We start from the raw sequence: 18,393 nt of genomic DNA, 5'->3' as shown, positions 1-18,393 counted from the left end.
CAGTGTTTTTTCGCTACACTTTGCCAATACTAACCAATAAAAGATTAAAATGATTAAAATTTATTTAGAATTAAAATTATCCACTAAAAGTATTTGAATGTTTAGATTATTACTCTATATACTAAGCACAAATAACACTTGCTTATTAGTTATTACGAAGACAACGGGGCTAGCATGCATGTATACAAAAAGTTGTTGTTATAGTGTTTACAAATTTAGCGTTTAATTATAAAAAAATATTAAATAATTAAATATTTAATTTAAAAATATAAAAGTTTACATATTTTAAATATTTTAAATTTATTATAAAAAATAAGTTAAACAAAAATTAAACACTAAGTAAAAAATACTATAGAATTTGTCGAATTTCAAATTATTTCTTTTGAAACATTATTATTTCACGGTGGATACTACGATGAAGACTTTTTAATTAAAGTGTGGCTAAATAAATAAGTTATATTTTTAAGGAAAAATTATCATTTGTACCCATGAACTTTGCGAATGCTGACAAAAGTACCCATAGAAGAAGAAAAGTGACTTTGTACCCATGAAAGGCTGGATCCGCCTGTCGATAGTACCCGAACGTCATTAAAACGTTAGCTCCGTTAACTTAAAGGCCATCATGACACGTTAAGTGCTTACCTGGCTTTTGATTTTTAATTTTTATTTTTATAAGAACCTTCTAGGTGGATATAGAAGAGAGAGAGAGAGAAACGTTAGAGGCACTTCGCGCCATTCCATCTTCTTCCTCACTACCTTTCTGCATGCCCTAGCAGAGAGAGAGACGTGAACCACGTACTGAACCCTACGCCACCAACCAATCCGCCCAACCGCCTCCGTCCGCCCTGATGGTTTTAGTGGCTAAGAGAAGGGGGGGTTGAATCTTAGCCCCCTTTTTACTTGCTAACACTTTCTGGACTTAGAGGAGACTTTTCTGTTTTTAGCTCGTCCCTAGCCACGAGACTTTTTCATTTTGTCTCGTTACTTGGCACGAGACATTTTGGTTTTTGCTCCTGTGCAGTAGAAAACAGAAATGGAGTAGGAGAGAAGGAAGATTACACCCAGATATATCCTAGTTCAGCTGCTAAGTGCAGTGCAGCCTACATCCAGTCTCCATCACAATAATGATGGAATTTCACTATAATCAACCTGATTACAAACTGTAAAGTGCTAACCCAACTTACAAGGGGATTCCCACAGAATCATGAAACACAACATAGATGAATAAAGGAACTCTAAGACATCTATGGCTTTTTCTTTTAATTTTGCACTCTCTGCCTTTTTCCGCTCTATGGCTTTTTCATACAAACCTCACTGTTTGCCTTTTTTCCATGAGACTCAAGACATGACAAAATTAAACAGAAAAATACTAAACAGAATACATTAAAGGAGAAGAAAATCTGTAAGCTTAGGTAGCTCTGAGAATCCTGTGCCTTGCACTCTCACTGCTTACTTCTAACTCCTTGCTTCAAACAGTGGTTGTTCACTCTTTTTATAGAAGAGGGAAGCCTCCACACTTGAAGCCAAAACCCAAGCCAACTTCTTCTTCCTTCAAGAACAAAACCGGTTCGGCCACATAGAGAGAGAAGAGATAACCATGCAAAACCTAACATGCAATTACCTCTAGTCCTTCCTTGGTCATCACTCTTCATCAATCCGAGCACTCCATCCTTGGCTTCCTCTCCAAGATGGATTTCTGGCCCTTGATGCTTCATGATGATGATGACTTCATCTATTTCAATCTCTGCCTCTACCATCACTTTGCCACTCTAGCTACTCCCTGTGGTGGTTGAGCAGAATCAAAGACAAGTCATGCCTCCAAGAATCTCCCCTTACTGGCCGAATCTTCTTCTTCCTTTTTGGGCATGAAGAGCTCAAGATTACCTCACCAAATCTATCCATATTTGGTGAAAATCTCAGCCACAGCTCATTTCTATTTTAGCATGTTTTCTTGCCATCATTAGCTTGATGGTCTTGATGCATGCAACTTCTTCTTTCTTTTGCTAGCTGAACATAGCTTCCATTGTTTCCTGGACAATGACCGAAGAAGAAGAAGGAGAGAGATGAGAGAGAATAAGCAATCTTGGAAGAAAAGCAATTAAATGAGTTAAATTAATTAATTGGTAAAAGTTGCTTTTACTTCCCTTAGAGTGGCGTGTAGCAATGATGCCTTCAATCAAATCAATGTCAAATTCTCTCTCATGTTTCCAATGCTAGCAATTAAGTTTTGAAATCCATCCTTAATAAAGAAATGGAATCCGTTGAAAGCATGGAGCCAACTTGCTTTCTCTTTAACTTGGTTTCGGACCAAGCTTGGAAACATTCATCAAAAAATAATATTGGGCTTGGTAGCAACAAAATTTAATCTGGCCTAATTAGTAACATTTGCTTTCCTGATGAATTTTTGGATCATGCATAAAACACATAGGAAAGCATTTTCAGTTTAATTAAGTTGGCCCAAATAACATAAAAAATTAATTCAGCCATATTCATCATATATTATCAAAACTAAAGGCTGAATGTGATTGGGCTTGCACCAGGATTATTTTTCGGCCCAAGTAGACCCTGCACAGCAAAATTAATTTAATTAACATATATAGATTAGATTAATAATTTTGCTGTTAATAATGTTTGATCATCATCAATTTAATTTAGAGTTTTCCAAACTCATCAATCTCCCCCTTGATGACAAACATTATTAAAATTGAAATGGAGAGAAATTTAAAGATTGAGTAAAGAATACTCCCTTTGAATTTGAATTTCTCCCCCTTTCTAAATGTCACATGGCTCCCCCTTGATGTATGCTTATTTTACCAAGGGAAGCACTAACCTGTAACATTTTAATCAAGCTTCAAGAACAATGTTATTTAGCATATTATATGATGCTAAATGCTTGATTTATGAGCAGTTTTAAATTGATAATCAAAACTCATTTGATATCATAAACTGATTTTCTGCTCAAACATTACACACATCAACTGAGCACAAAAAATTTCAAATATTTTCCAGTCAAGATATCAGAGCCATATTATTCAAGTAAGGAAAATATTTTTGAATCACACATGATCACATCAAAACATAGCAGCTGTTAGATATCACAGTTTAAAGGAACTGCCAAAAATAAATTTTCAAACCAGCATATTTACCAAGATGAATAAAAATATTCCTATTTCAATAATAGCATGTTCATCAAGATAAATCAACAACCAGGCATTCATATAATCAAAATAAATCAAACATCATTATAAACCAAATGCCAAATGCAATATCAAGCATCAGTAACCATAGTGAAACAAATGCAATAACAACATTCATTCTTTAAACAAGGGTGATCATGAATTTTCAATTGAAAATTTCATCCCCTGTTTCAGCAAATCCTCCCCTATTTCATTAGTTTCAATTTCAATTTTGGAAACTAATTTTCCTCCCCCTTTTGTCATCAAGGGGCACCTGCACAAAATATGAACAACACAACAAAATATCCATAATAAAGTAACAAGAGTGTATCAAAGTATCATAGAGCAGTGAGTATCAAGTCATGCTCCTACAAAAAATAGATTGAGGCTAATGGAGCCAATATCAAATAAAAAGTAAAGAAACAGTCATTAATCATCAGAAAGATTGAACTCTGAACCGGAATCATCTTCGTAATCTCCTTTCCCCATTTCATCATCAAAGCTCTTAATCATGAAGCCAACCCTTTCGTGACACTTCTTCCAAGCCCTTTCCTGTTCATATTCCAATTTCCGGGCAGTCTTATGGGATTTGAACATCAACTTGGACATGTTGCGGAACTCATTGAGACCCTCCCGGATTGACGCAGTGACATTTGAGGGTTTAGGACGGCTTTCCAGATCGCTGAGAGATGGTTCAGAGTGAGCAGACCGCTTGCCTTTCTTGCCCGAAACTCCTCCTCCTTTAATCATTGAAACCTTGTTCTCAAAATATTCATTAGATAAATCAACCTTAAAATACTCAAATATACATGTGAGGAACATGCCATATGGAAGATTAGCCTTTTTTGTACTTTTTACTGCTTCCCACATATGACGTATCATAATATAAGCAAATAAAATTGGAGTAGAGGTAATAAGAGCAAAGAGAATGATAGAATCAGAAACTGTTACTCTATGATGAGAACTGCTTTGTGGAGTGAGGATATGAGTGATGATACGGTGCAAGAGAGAGTTCTCAGGGCCAAGTGCTCGATGAGTTGGGATTAGTCCATCTAAACCAGAAAGATTTGCACAGATGTGTTGTAAGACTGTTTGTTGTGCAACGCCAACTTGATCATCCCACTTATCAATCATGTAAACTTTTGGTCCTTCATCTTCATACCCAAGAGCAGCACCTATGGTTTGAGGGGTGAGGGTCATATACACACGTTTGACGTAAGAATGGATCGATCCATCAATCAAACGCATGTTTGCATAGAACTCTCGGACCAGCCCCGGGTAGACAAGTTTCTGAATGTGAACCAAGGGGGTCCATTTCAGAGCATCAAACAGAGAAGAAAAATTGATTCCTTTGTTTGCCAGATTTTCAAGATTCACCACGTAAGAGGGGCAGAGATGACGTTTCACCAAAACATCTTTGTGAAACTCATAGAAAGCACATGAGTAGAACCGAGAAGGATCAAAATGTGAGTGATTTTTGTGATGCTTGTTCTTGAACTCAAGTGACTCTAGATTCGCAGGTTCCTTAGTATCGTGTAACACAAAGCTTTTCTGCTTCTTTTGAGAGCTTTTTGCATGAGGAGTGGATCTTTTTGGTGGTGATTGAGGGGGCGAAGTATGTGACTCTTCTTCATCCTCTTCAACACTAGGTTCCTTGTTCTTTCCAGTTTTGCCTTTCCCTGAAGTTTTCTAAGCAACTACCTTACGGCGCATGGTTTCGGTCCTTTTGGAAGGAGGGGAATGGGTAGAAGAGGAGGTAGAATGGAGATGGATATGCGTATGGGTTGGAGGTGATGAAAAAGGTGGGTTTTTTGGAATGGGGGTTCGGCTACTTCTCTTAAGTGCAGTTTTCTTTTTCATGTTAGGATGAATGGAGGAGTTGAATATGAAAGGATGAATGCCGAAAGAGGGTGAGGGTGGAAGGAGGTTAGTGGTGCAATAAATATGGATTGGAGAGAGATGATGGGGAAGTTAATGACCATAATGGCGCGGTTATTAACCAAATGGGGGTTTCAAAAAAATGAAAAAGGAGTTTCCTTGAATCAAGGGATTAGTTAGAAGGAAAAGATATGATTTGACAACATGCTTCTTCCAACAAGATATGAAAAGACAATCCAAGGGATTTTGTGATTTTATTTTTCAAAGAAAGAATAACTAACTAAACTGCCATGGTGGGTCAGAAACTATTAGGTGGGGCGCATGAAAATTTAAATCTGCATTGCCTCCCCCTTGATCATAACTCCTTCATCAAGCATGCATTTTTATCTCGTCCAAACCTACGAGACAAAACTGAACAGAGTTAAAAATTCACAAATTTTCAATGAAACTTAAATCAAACATTCCCAAACTTTTTCTCAAGGTACAGAATCTGTCTTCACAGAGGGGTTTTGTAAAAATATCAGCAATTTGGTCTTCAGATTTTACAAATTGAATATCAATAGTTCCCTTTTGCACATGTTCTCTAATGAAATGATATTTAATTTCAATGTGCTTTGTTCTTGAGTGCAAAATAGGATTTTTTGAAATCTTTATAGCACTCATATTATCACAAAATAAGGGTATACTATTGATTTTTAATTTGTAATCTTCTAATTGTGTTTTTAACCAAATTAATTGAGTGCAACATGCAGATGCGGAAATGTATTCTGCTTTAGCTGTGGATAAAGACACTGTGGCTTGCTTTTTGCTTGTCCACATATTGAGTGAGCTTCCAAGGAAGCAACACATGCCGGATGTGCTTCGTCTATCCACTCTATCTCCCGCAAAATCTGCATCACAAAACCCTACTGCACAAAAGTCATCAGATTTAGGATACCATAATCCATAATCACAAGTTCTCTTAATGTATCTAATGATGCGTTTAACAGCCGTGAGATGGGATTCTTTTGGGTGAGATTGGAACCTTGAACATACAACCACACTTTGGACAATATCCGGTCTAGAGGAGGTAAGGTACATGAGTGAACATATCATTCCCCTATACCTTGTTTCATCCACATCTTGACCATCATCATCCTTTTCAAGTTTTGTGTTGGGATGCATTGGTGTACCCATTGATTTGGAATTTTCTAGGCCAAACTTTTTAATAAGTTCTTTTGCATACTTTCCTTGGTAAATAAAAGTACCACTAGGAGTTTGTTTAATTTGAGGCCAAGAAAGAAAGTAAGCTCTCCTATTAAACTCATTTCAAACTCACTAGTCATGATTTTTCCAAACTCTTCACACAAGGAAATGTTGGCCGATCCAAATACAATGTCATCGACATAAACTTGAACAAGAAGTATATCATCATTAGATGCTTTAATAAATAAAGTAGTGTCGGTGGTACCCCTTTGAAATTGATTTTCCAACAAGAAGGCACTAAGCCTTTCATACCAAGCTCTTGGAGCTTGTCTAAGACCATAAAGAGCCTTAGTTAATTTGAAAACATGATTTGGAAACTCTTTATGTTCAAAATCGGGGGGTTGTGCTACATACACTTCTCTATCAATAAAGCCATTAAGGAAAGCACATTTAACATCCATTTGAAACATTTTGAAACCTTTATGGGCGGCATAGGCAAGAAGCAATCTAATTGCTTCCATTCTAGCTACCGAAGCAAAAGACTCATCAAAATCTATACCCTCTTCTTGATCATAACCTTGGGCCACTAAAGCCTTGTTACGAACAACTTGTCCATCCTCACCAAGTTTATTTTTAAATACCCACTTAGTACCCGTTACCTTCTTACCATCCGGATGAGGTACTAATGTCCAAATCTCATTCTTGTCAAATTAAGCAAGCTCCTCTTGCATGGCCTTGACCCATGATGGATCTTCAAGAGCTTGTTTGACATTGTTGGGCTCTATTTGTGACAAAAGAGCGAAGTTGCTAGGTTCGGTTTGCTTTTTGGTGGAGGATCTTGTTGTTACACCATGAGAGGGATCACCAATGATGAAGTCATGAGGATAACCCCTCATAGACTTTCATTCTCTAGGCTTTCGGACAGGTGTAGAGCTTTGATGGACTTCTGGTGGTCTCACTGTTTCAGTTGCTCGTGCCTGCCCAGGAGACAAAATGGAAATGTCTCCTTCAATCTGACGAGACAAAACTGGACTGGCAGATTCTTCATTCTGAACAGATTTGGGATTTTCTTTGCTTGTTCCAGTTTCTTTATCATCTGAATCAGTATCTATCACAGTACTGGGAATTAAGTTAGAATCACAAAAAGTAACATGTATGGATTCCTCTATAGTTCTATGCTCCTTGAGATAAATTCTATAGGCCTTGCTTGTGGTGGAATATCCAACAAACATTCCTTCATAGGATTTTGGATCAAACTTTCCAAGATTTTCTTTATTATTAAGCACAAAACATTTGCATCCAAAAACATGAAAGTACTTAAGATTTGGAGGGGTTCCTTTCCATAGCTCATAAGGGATTTTCTTTAACCCTTTTCTAATGATCGTTCTATTCAAAATATAACATGCTGTGTTTATAGCTTCAACCCACAAAAATTTAGGAATCTCATTCTCACATAGCATAGCCCTAGTCATCTTTTGAAGGCTTCTATTCCTTCTTTCAACCACTCCATTTTGTTAGGGGGTTCTAAGACATGAAAAATTATGAGAAATTCCTAAGTCATCACATAATTTTTCAAAATCTTGATTTTCAAATTCTCTTCCATGATCACTTCTCAAATGGGCAATTTTTAAATCCTTTTCATTTTGAAGTTTCTTGCAAAGGATGGAAAAGGCATGAAAGGCATCATTCTTATGAGCAAGGAAAAGTACCCAACCAAATCTAGAGTAATCATCTACCACCACAAGGCCATAGTATTTACCTCCTAAACTTTGAGTTCTAGTAGGACCAAAAAGATCAATATGTAACATCTCCAATGGCCTTTTGGTTGAGATTCCATCTTTTGATTTAAAAGAGGATTTTACTTGTTTGCCCAATTGGCAAGCATCACAAGTAAGATCCTTATCAAACTTGATATTTGGAATTCCTCTAACCAAATTCCTTTTGACTAGCTTAGAAATTTGGTACATGCTAGCATGACCCAACTTTCTATCACAAAGCCATTTTTCAGATTCAAGAGATGTAAAACATGTTACATTTTGTTCCTTTAAATCCTCAAGAGTTAATCCATACACATTGTTGCATCTTTTGGCTTCAAGTAAAATATCCCCAGTTTTCTCACAAACAACTAAACAAACAAACTTCTTAAAAATAACTTCAAAACCTAAATCACACAATTGACTAACACTAAGTAAGTTGTATTTCAAACCATTTACAAGAAGAACATCATTTATACAAGATGAAAAATTTTTACCAACTTTTCCAACAGCCACTATTTTTCCTTTTGCATCATCACCAAAAGTGACAAGTCCTCCATCATACTAATCAAGCTTTATGAAGAATGTTGTCTTTCCGGTCATATGCCTAGAGCATCCGCTGTCCATGTACCACATATTCTCCTTCCTTTTGGATGCTAGACACACCTACAAAACAAGCTTAAGTGACCTTAGGTATCCAAATCTTTTTGGATCCTTTTACGTTAAACCATCTTCTATGTCCTAAGGCATTGTAATCAAAAACAACTTTACAAACTTTATCACCAATCATTCTTTCACCAAAGAAACATTGAATAGGAAAGTGTCCATTTCGATTGCATAGCCTACAAAATCTTGGAGTTGCTGTTTTGTTAAAGTAGGTTGGGTCTTGATACCTTGTATCATTTGAAGATGAAGCAATGTTTTCAAAATGAGATTTTTCAGATTTATGAAACCCCAACCCAGCTTTATCATAAAGAGGTTTTTGACTAGCCAAAATTTGATTAAGATTTTCAGAACTTTGTGTAAACTTGGCTAAGTCTTCCTTAAGCCTTTTAACCTCTTTAAGCAACTCTTCATTTCTTTTAAAACAGTCTACATATGCAAGAACAGAATGGTCACTTTTACAGCTTCTAACTTGGGCTCTTAACTGCTTATTCTCTTCAACAAGGTCACAAGCAGTTTCGGCCTCTCTTACTTTTTCTTTTAGAAAACTGTTTTCAGCCTTAAGAATAGTGATTTGTTGTTCAAATTCTTGATTTTCCAGTAGAAAGCATCTTATTTTTTCAGAAAGATGGTCTATCATAAGATGAAGATCTTCAGTGTTAGGGTTATAAAAGACTACCTGATTTACATGATCTACCATAAGACACTGTTGTGACTTGGTCTCTGATTCTTCATCATCATCATCTGAGTCATTTTCCAAATCTTCCCATGAGGCCATCAGTCCCTTCTTCTTTCCCTTTTTCGGCTTTTCCTCCTTCTTTAACTTGGGACAATCAGATCTGAAATTCCCCATTTCCTTGCAATTGTAACAGGTTACTTTGCTAAGCTCTTTCTTCATCTTCCTTGAGCTGCTGCCTTTGCCTTTAAGCTTTACCATTTTCCTGAATTTTTTGGCAAACAACACAAACTCATTTTCAGAAGAATTATCACTGGATTCATCATCCAGAGGGTTAGTCACAGAAGAAAAAGTAATTCCTTTCCTTTTTGATTCTTTTTTCAAATAGGTGTTTTCAAAAGCAAGAAGATTTCCTCTCAAATCATCAACTGTCATGGAATCTAAGCTACTGCTCTCAGAAATGATTAAAGCTTTTGTTTTCCACTCTTTTGTAAGACATCTCAACACTCTTCTCACTAACACAGATTCAGAATGTGTAATTTCCAGAGCATCTAAGCCAACAATGATGGCATTGAACCGTTCGAACAGTTCATCGATGGACTCTCCTTCCTTCATTGCAAACATTTCATATTCCCTGTTCAACATGTCTGTCCGAGTCTTCTTTATAATGGTAGTTCCTTCATGAGTGATTTGTAGCTTGTCCCAGATTTCCTTTGCCGTTGTGCATCGTGATACCCATTGGTACTCCTCAAAGATGATAGCACAGTTGAGCAGGTTTACAGCCTTAGCATTTAACTCCACCTTCTTCCTATCTTCCTCGGTCCAGCTTGCTTCTGGTTTAAGAGTAACTACTCCTTCAGCACTTGTATTAGTTGGAAATTGAGGACCTTCTAGGATGATCTTCTAAAGCCTGTATTCTACTGCTTGCACAAAGATTTTCATTCGCTCTTTCCAATAGGTATAATTTTTCCCATTGAACAGAGGTGGTCTGTTACGTGACTGTCATTCTGTGAGGTTGTAGGACACTAGATTTGAGCCACTGCTTTCTGCCATGGGGATCTTTTCTCCAAGCTGCAAAGCTTGATCTCTTTGAGACCAAGCTCTGATACCAATTGATGGTTTCAGTGGCTAAGAGAAGGGGGGTTGAATCTTAGCCCCCTTTTTACTTGCTAACACTTTCTGGACTTAGAGGAGACTTTTCTGTTTTTAGCTCGTCCCTAGCCATGAGACTTTTTCATTTTGTCTCGTCACTTGGCATGAGACATTTTGGTTTTTGCTCCTGTGTAGTAGAAAACAGAAATGGAGTAGGAGAGAAGGAAGATTATACCCAGATATATCCTGGTTCAGCTGCTAAGTGCAGTGCAGCCTACATCCAGTCTCCATCACAACAATGATGGAATTTCACTTGACATCTATGGCTTTTTCTTTTAATTTTGCACTCTCTGCCTTTTTCCGCTCTTTGGCTTTTTCATACAAACCTCACTGTTTGCCTTTTTTCCATGAGACTCAAGACATGACAAAATTAAATAGAAAAATACTAAACAGAATACATTAAAGGAGAAGAAAATCTGTAAGCTTAGGTAGCTCTGAGAATCCTGTGCCTTGCACTCTCACTGCTTACTTCTAACTCCATGCTTCAAACAGTGGTTGTTCACTCTTTTTATAGAAGAGGGAAGCCTCCACACTTGAAGCCAAAACCCAAGCCAACTTCTTCTTCCTTCAAGAACAAAACCGGTTCGGCCACATAGAGAGAGAAGAGATAACCATGCAAAACCCAACATGCAATTACCTCTAGTCCTTCCTTGGTCATCACTCTTCATCAATCTGAGCACTCTATCCTTGGCTTCCTCTCCAAGATGGATTTCTGGCCCTTGATGCTTCATGATGATGATGACTTCATCTACTTCAATCTCTGCCTCTACCATCACTTCGCCACTCTAGCTACTTCCTGTGGTGGTTGAGCAGAATCAAAGACAAGCCATGCCTCCAAGAATCTCCCCTTGCTGGCCGAATCTTCTTCTTCCTTTTTGAGCATGAAGAGCTCAAGATTACCTCACCAAATCTATCCATATTTGGTGAAAATCTCAGCCACAGCTCATTTTTATTTTAGCATGTTTTCTTGCCATCATTAGCTTGATGGTCTTGATGCATGCAGCTTCTTCTTTCTTTTGGTAGCTGAACATAGCTTCCATTGTTTCCTGGACAATGACCGAAGAAGAAGAAGGAGAGAGATGAGAGAGAATAAGCAATCTTGGAAGAAAAGCAATTAAATGAGTTAAACTAATTAATTGGTAAAAGTTGCTTTTACTTCCCTTAGAGTGGCGTGTAGCAATGATGCCTTCAATCAAATCAATGTCAAATTATCTCTCATGTTTCCAATGCTAGCAATTAAGTTTTGAAATCCATCCTTAATAAATAAATGGAATCCGTTGAAAGCATAGAGCCAACTTGCTTTCTCTTTAACTTGGTTTCGGACCAAGCTTGGAAACATTCATCAAAAATAATATTGGGCTTGGTAGCAACAAAATTTAATCTGGCCTAATTAGTAACATTTGCTTTCCTGATGAATTTTTGGATCATGCATAAAACACATAGGAAAGCATTTTCAGTTTAATTAAGTTGGTCCAAGTAACATAAAAAATTAATTCAGCCATATTCATCATATATTATCAAAACTAAAGGCTGAATGTGATTGGGCTTGCACCAGGATTATTTTTAAGCCCAAGTAGACCCTGCACAGCAAAATTAATTTAATTAACATATATAGATTAGATTAATAATTTTGCTGTTAATAATGTTTGATCATCATCAATTTAATTTAGAGTTTTCCAAACTCATCACGCCCGAAACGACCATCGGCGACCAGCATCGCCCAATTCTTCTTCCCTTTTCTTCTCCATTTCTCCATTTCTTCCCTCCTTTGCGCGAAGTCACCCTGTCTCTGTGCGAACAGCCCCTGCTTCGCATCTTCCAGTCCGGCGAGCAACCAACGGCGGCGAACATTTGTGCTGCTGCGACCACCAATCCTCCGCCTCGCCCACTTTCTTCGTCCTTCCCTCTCATCAACGCAGGTTCCATTCCCTTCCCCTGCTTCCCTGTCTTTTTTTTCTTTATTTTTATTGCTTTTTCATTCTATTTTAGTGATCTGGTTAGGTTAAGTTAGATTATTTCTGTGTTTTGGATTGAATGTGTTTGCTGTGGTTGAATTTTCTGGGTTGTTTGATGCCTACATTGAACTAAACATGCTGTCTGAATTTGCTGCACACCACATGCTCGATATATCGCCTGAATGGAGTTTTTGATTTAAACCTTATGTCTGATCAGCATAGGGCTTAAGTTTTGTTTTCATTAGGCATTTTAATTCACAAATATGCAGTTTTCTGAACTTCTTGATGATGATTATGATTAAACTTTGGTTATGCACTAGTTGAATGTCCTTGTTGAACACCAAATTGGTGAATTTGTTTGGTTAATTTGTGCAGATTTTAGCTCTTAATTATATTTTGGTGAAATTTGTAGCAGTGCATACCATCTTTTGTTTAGTGAATTGCTGAGTTGCTTACTCAGGTGTTCTTGAACATAATATTAGAAGATATGAAATTTTTTTTTGTTATTGACAGAAATGGCTACCACGACGCATATCACGTTAGTAATACACCATAGAGGTAGACTTGAAAGGAGGTCGGATGGCAAGTTGTGTTATGCAGAAGGTGAAATTACTGAGGTGGAGAGAGTTAACGTGGATACTCTGAATAGCTTCTTCATTAGTGACCTACTGAAAGACATTGGGTATCCAATCATCTCCGATTTCTACTGGTGACAGCCTGAAATGGAAATTGAGGGTGGTTTGAGGCTTCTGCGACTTGACATGGATGTTGTTAAGATGTATGAAGCTGTTGTGAAGAATGGGCATAAGATTGAATTATACACAGAGCACCCCATTAGCCAAGCAGATGTTATAGATACGAATGAAGAAGCTGGTGTAGAAGCACCTGGTGAGGTTAATGTTACTCTATCAAGGAGGAGGAGGAAAGTTTGTGTTAGGAGGACTCCAACTCCAAAGAAGGCAAAAGGTCCTAGAAGAATTCTTCAACTGGAAGGGGTATAAACTGAAGCCCAAATTACATAGGAGACCCATGGTACAGAAAAGATCCAAGCAGATGCCAGCCCAAATCCATCAGTTCCAGCTACACCAAACACAGTTCCTGTATCTGAAGAATCTGCTACACCAAACATCAGTTCCAGTAACATCTATTCCTCTTGATCATGAAAACTTAAGAGCCCACCACCGTCACAACCTTCTCCCCTCAGACCTGTCCCACCACAACCTACTCCCATAATGCCTACCACACCATAACCTTCTATTGTTAGGCCTACATCATCAACTAACCAACCTCCTCCAAAAGTTACCAGACAAACAATGCATGGTGCAAGTCGAGGGACGACTACAAGATTTATGCCATTCATGCCAACTCCACCATCCACAATTCAAACAGCAGGCAGATGGCCAGCACCTGGGTTCTGCCCACCAATAAGAGCATCTTCAAGTGGCAACAACAACAGGGTTTCTAGTGGCAGCAGCAACTCCACACCCAACAAATAGGAGTTTCTAGTGTGACTTTATTTTTTGATCAAGGATTTACTGTAATGAGAGCTCTATCAACTCTAATACTATGGTTTTTTTGTAACTTATGCCTAGTGCTTATATTTCACAACCTGATGCTTTCATGTTCATGGTTTATATTGGTACTATTAGGTACATTTGATTTTCTACTGCTACATCAGACTCATACACTTGTTTTGAGGCTTTTGTAGCTAAATGCTTGTGTTAAAATTATGTCAAGGTTTATTATAGCTTATGGAATGAATATTTAGTTCCATTTCCACGTTACAATTTCGCTATTTAGTATACAATACCAGGTTTCCAGCTAGATTTGTCAAATCACGACATTTATATGTCTTTTTTTTTATCAAAATTTTGTTAACTCCAATATCACAGATATCAAATACATTAACAATCATGGACATTAATGTCATAACACAACTTGACTTTTTTCACAACAACTAAATATATTAACAGAGTTTTGAAGTTCATCATCATCGAAACCAAACAGCTTTGAAGTTCATCATCATTGAAACCAAATAGCTGCAAAAAAAGACCCCAGGACAACATACACCATACGCACAGTTACATATTGATTAATTGGAGTAGATTCAGACCTACACAAATCAATAAACTCAAAAAAATTGTTATAATCCATGACCTAATAGTTCTAATTTCACCCTGGAGCTTCCCTATCTTTAACAAGATCTTCACACTATTCTCTTGAATCTCTCTTCTTTGCCCAGTGACATTGACCTCATGATTACCACAGGAGCTATCTTGATTTTTTCTAACAAGGGCTCTTGCCAGTCCCTCCCATCCCCTGTTAATCTCATCCCACCCATACAAAATACTTGCAATCCATCGTCTGTAGCATGAAAGAGAGGAATAAGGAATCGTTCACAAATAAGTTAATCTGAACAGAACCACAAAAACAAAAAGACTTACCTTCCATAGAGGACACCTTACGAACCATCTCCCAGGATTTGTTAAGGTTCCAGATTGTAGCAACACCACACCCTGTCCACAAAAGCATCTCCCAGACAAAGTCTTCTCTTCACCCCTCTTGGAAGACGAAGTCCCTTCTTCGCTGATGCTTCCATTCGAACCTCTACTTCTCCTAGAAATTCTAGGGTTTTCAAATTGAAATTGGGGAAACAGTTGACAATAAATTAGGGAATTGAGTGATGTTATAACGGTAACAACATGTTTGGACACATCAGACTGTTGATTCAAAACCAGGTAAGCACTTAATGTGCCATGTTAGCCTTTTAAGTTAACGGAGCTAACGTTTTAATGATGTTCAGGTACTATCAACAGACGGATCCAGCCTTTCATGGGTATAAAGTCACTTTTCTTCTTCTATGGGTACTTTTGTTAGCGTTCGCAAAGTTCATGGGTACAAATGGTAGTTTTTTCTATTTTTAAACAAAGTATCTTTATGAGAAGATATTTTTGCCATTTTCATTTGAGTAGTTGCCTTATTTTATAGTGTTGAGTTTGGAAAACTTATATTCAATTAAAATGATAAACAAATATTATTAAAGTATTATTAAAATATTTTATTAAAATATTTTTAATTGTTTATTTGATGTATTTGATCAAGTGTGCAGGAAATAAAATAAAATAAGTTGGCCCAAGGAACAAATGTTTAAAGCCCATCTTAATCAATAAACAAATTCAGTCTTGTACAAAATTTGATTAAATTTTAATGGCTGAACCTTGATATTAAAAAAAAAAGACAAGCCCAATCACAAACCCAAGAGACCAAGCTTTATACGCTTCTGTTATTCATTGGTAACTAAAACTTGAAATTCAATTCACTTTAATTTGATTGAAGCTTCCACCGAAAGCTATTCTCCCCTCTCTCTTACTTCAGTCACATCATTCATTCATCCAAGAAGAAGAAAGAAGAAAATGGAATACTCAGAGGTTAGATTGTGAATGATGGCAAAAAGGTTTTTGCCAAATCAAAGCAAAGAAAAGAAGGCTACAACTCAGTTGCTAGTCTTTCTCGGTCAAGCATCACAAAAAAATTATTTCTCCATTTGTGCTTCATGGAGGATCCAAGAAGAAAGTTTCAAGGTCTCAAGTGTGGAAGTAGTAACAATGGAGAACGTGAAGCCATGCATCTTGGATCAGAACCACATCAACGCTCAAAATCAAAACTTAGGGCTAAAGTCAAGTTCAATGGTCAAGATTGAAGAAGCTTGAAGAAAAAGGATGAGAGAGATTTGGTGATATGCATGCAACAGATTCAGCTCTCTCTCTCTCTCTCTCTCTCTCTCTCTCACTCTCTCCTCTCTGTTGAAGCTACTATGAGGGTTGAACTTGTTTCAACCTTGGAAGCTTCACCCTTCTATATTAAAGGTGAACGGCCAAAGGTTGAAGGTAAGGAGAGTAAGTGAAAAAGCACAATCACTCTCATAGCTACTCAAACTGTTTGAGTTCTTCTCCTTCAATGAAGTTTATTTAGTATTTCTTTTTCTTAGTTTTGTTTGTCTGAGTCTCATGGTAAAAGGCAAACATGGTGAAGTTTGTAAGAAAAAGCCAATGAAAGGTAAAATGCAGTGAGCAAAATTAGAGAAAAAGCCAAAAGATGTTTCAGATTTGCTTTGTACATCTTTCTATTTTGTGTCATGATCTTGTCAGGATTTTCTTGCAAGTTGGGTTAGCACTTTGTTGTTGAAAGTTAGGTTTGAGTCCTAGTCAAATTTGGATTGGGTTAAAATCTGAATTTGTCCTTGATAGAATTTGGTAGATCCTAGGGAAGCATTGGTGTTTGTAATCTTGAAAAAGATAGTGAAATTCCATCATAGTTGTGATGGAGACTGGATGTAGACTACATTGCACTAAGTAGCTGAACCAGGATATATATGGTGTTATTTCTTCTTCTCTGCTTCGTTTCTCTTTCTGTTACTCAGGAGACAAAATGAAAAATGTCTCTCAACTTGTTACGAGACAAAAGTGAAAATATCTCCTGAAGTTTTCTTGAAAAAGCAAAAGTGATATTCAGCAAAAAATGAAGCTAAGATTCAACCCCTCCTTCTCTTAGCCACTGATAACCATCAATTGGTATCAAAATTTGGTCTCTAAGAGATCAAGTTTTGCAGCTTGAAAGAAAGATCCTGATGGTGAACAACAATGGTTCAAATTTGGTGGCCTATAATCTGGCTGAAGGGCAATCCAACAACAAACCTCCGTTCTTCAATGGAAAGAACTACAGTTACTGGAAGGAGAGAATGAAGATATTTGCACAATCGGTGGACTACGAAATATGGAAGATAATCTTGAATGGTCCACAAGTTCCAACCACAACAGGGGCTAATGGTGTAGCTGTTCCTAAGGATGAGGCCAATTGGAATGATGATGACGAGAAGAAGATACATCTCAATGCTAAAGCTATCAACATGCTTAACTATGCAATCAGTTTCGAGGAATAACGAAGGGTATCAAGATGCAAAACAGTAAAGAAAATCTGGGACAAGTTCCAAGTTACTCATGAAGGCACAACTCAAGTAAAGAGAATCAGAATAGACATATTAAACAAAGAATACAAAATGTTCTCAATGAAGAAATGAGAAACAATATATGAAATGTTTGAAAGATTCAATGTTATCATCACTGGCTTGGATGCTATGGGAACCACACACCCCGAATCTTTGCTAATGAGAAAAATCCTGAGATGTCTCACTAAAGAGTGGGAAACCAAGACTATAGTGATAGCTGAGAGCAGGGGCATTAATGAAATGACTTATGATGATTTGAGAGGCAATTTACTTGCTTATGAAACCACCTATTTAAAAAAGGATAAAAAAAGGAAAGGAATTGCTCTTAAATCATTCACTGAATCTCTGGATGATGAATCCAGTGATAATTTATCTGACGATGAGTTTGTTTTGTTTGCTAAGAAATTCAGGAAAATGATGAAGTTGAAGGAACGAAACAAATGAGGCAGTTCAAGAAAACTAAAAAAGGACTTGATGAGCGGATAATTTATACGCTTTTTGGCATTGTTTTTAGTATGTTTTTAGTATGTTTTAATTAGTTTTTATTATATTTTTATTAGTTTTTAGTTAAAATTCACTTTTCTGGACTTTACTATGAGTTTGTGTGTTTTTCTGTGATTTTAGGTATTTTCTGGCTGAAATTGAGGGTCCTAAGCAAAAATCTGATTCAGAGGCTGAAAAGGACTGTAGATGCTGTTGGATTCTGACCTCCCTGCACTCGAAGTGGATTTTCTGGAGCTACAGATACCCAATTGGCGCGCTCTCAATGGAGTTGGAAAGTAGACATCCTGGGCTTTCCAGCAATGTATAATAGTTCATACTTTGCCCGAGATTTGATGGCCCAAACCAGTGTTGCAAATCAGCTTCAGAATTCCCAGCGTTTAACGCTGGAACTGGCATAAAAGCTGGCGTTTAACTCCAGAAAAGGTCTCTACACGAAAATGCTTCA

Source organism: Arachis duranensis, chromosome 7, assembly GCF_000817695.3.
Source record: "Arachis duranensis cultivar V14167 chromosome 7, aradu.V14167.gnm2.J7QH, whole genome shotgun sequence".
Taxonomy (NCBI): domain Eukaryota; kingdom Viridiplantae; phylum Streptophyta; class Magnoliopsida; order Fabales; family Fabaceae; genus Arachis; species Arachis duranensis.
The sequence above is the reverse complement of the archived record's forward strand: the minus strand, read 5'-3'. Positions refer to the sequence as shown.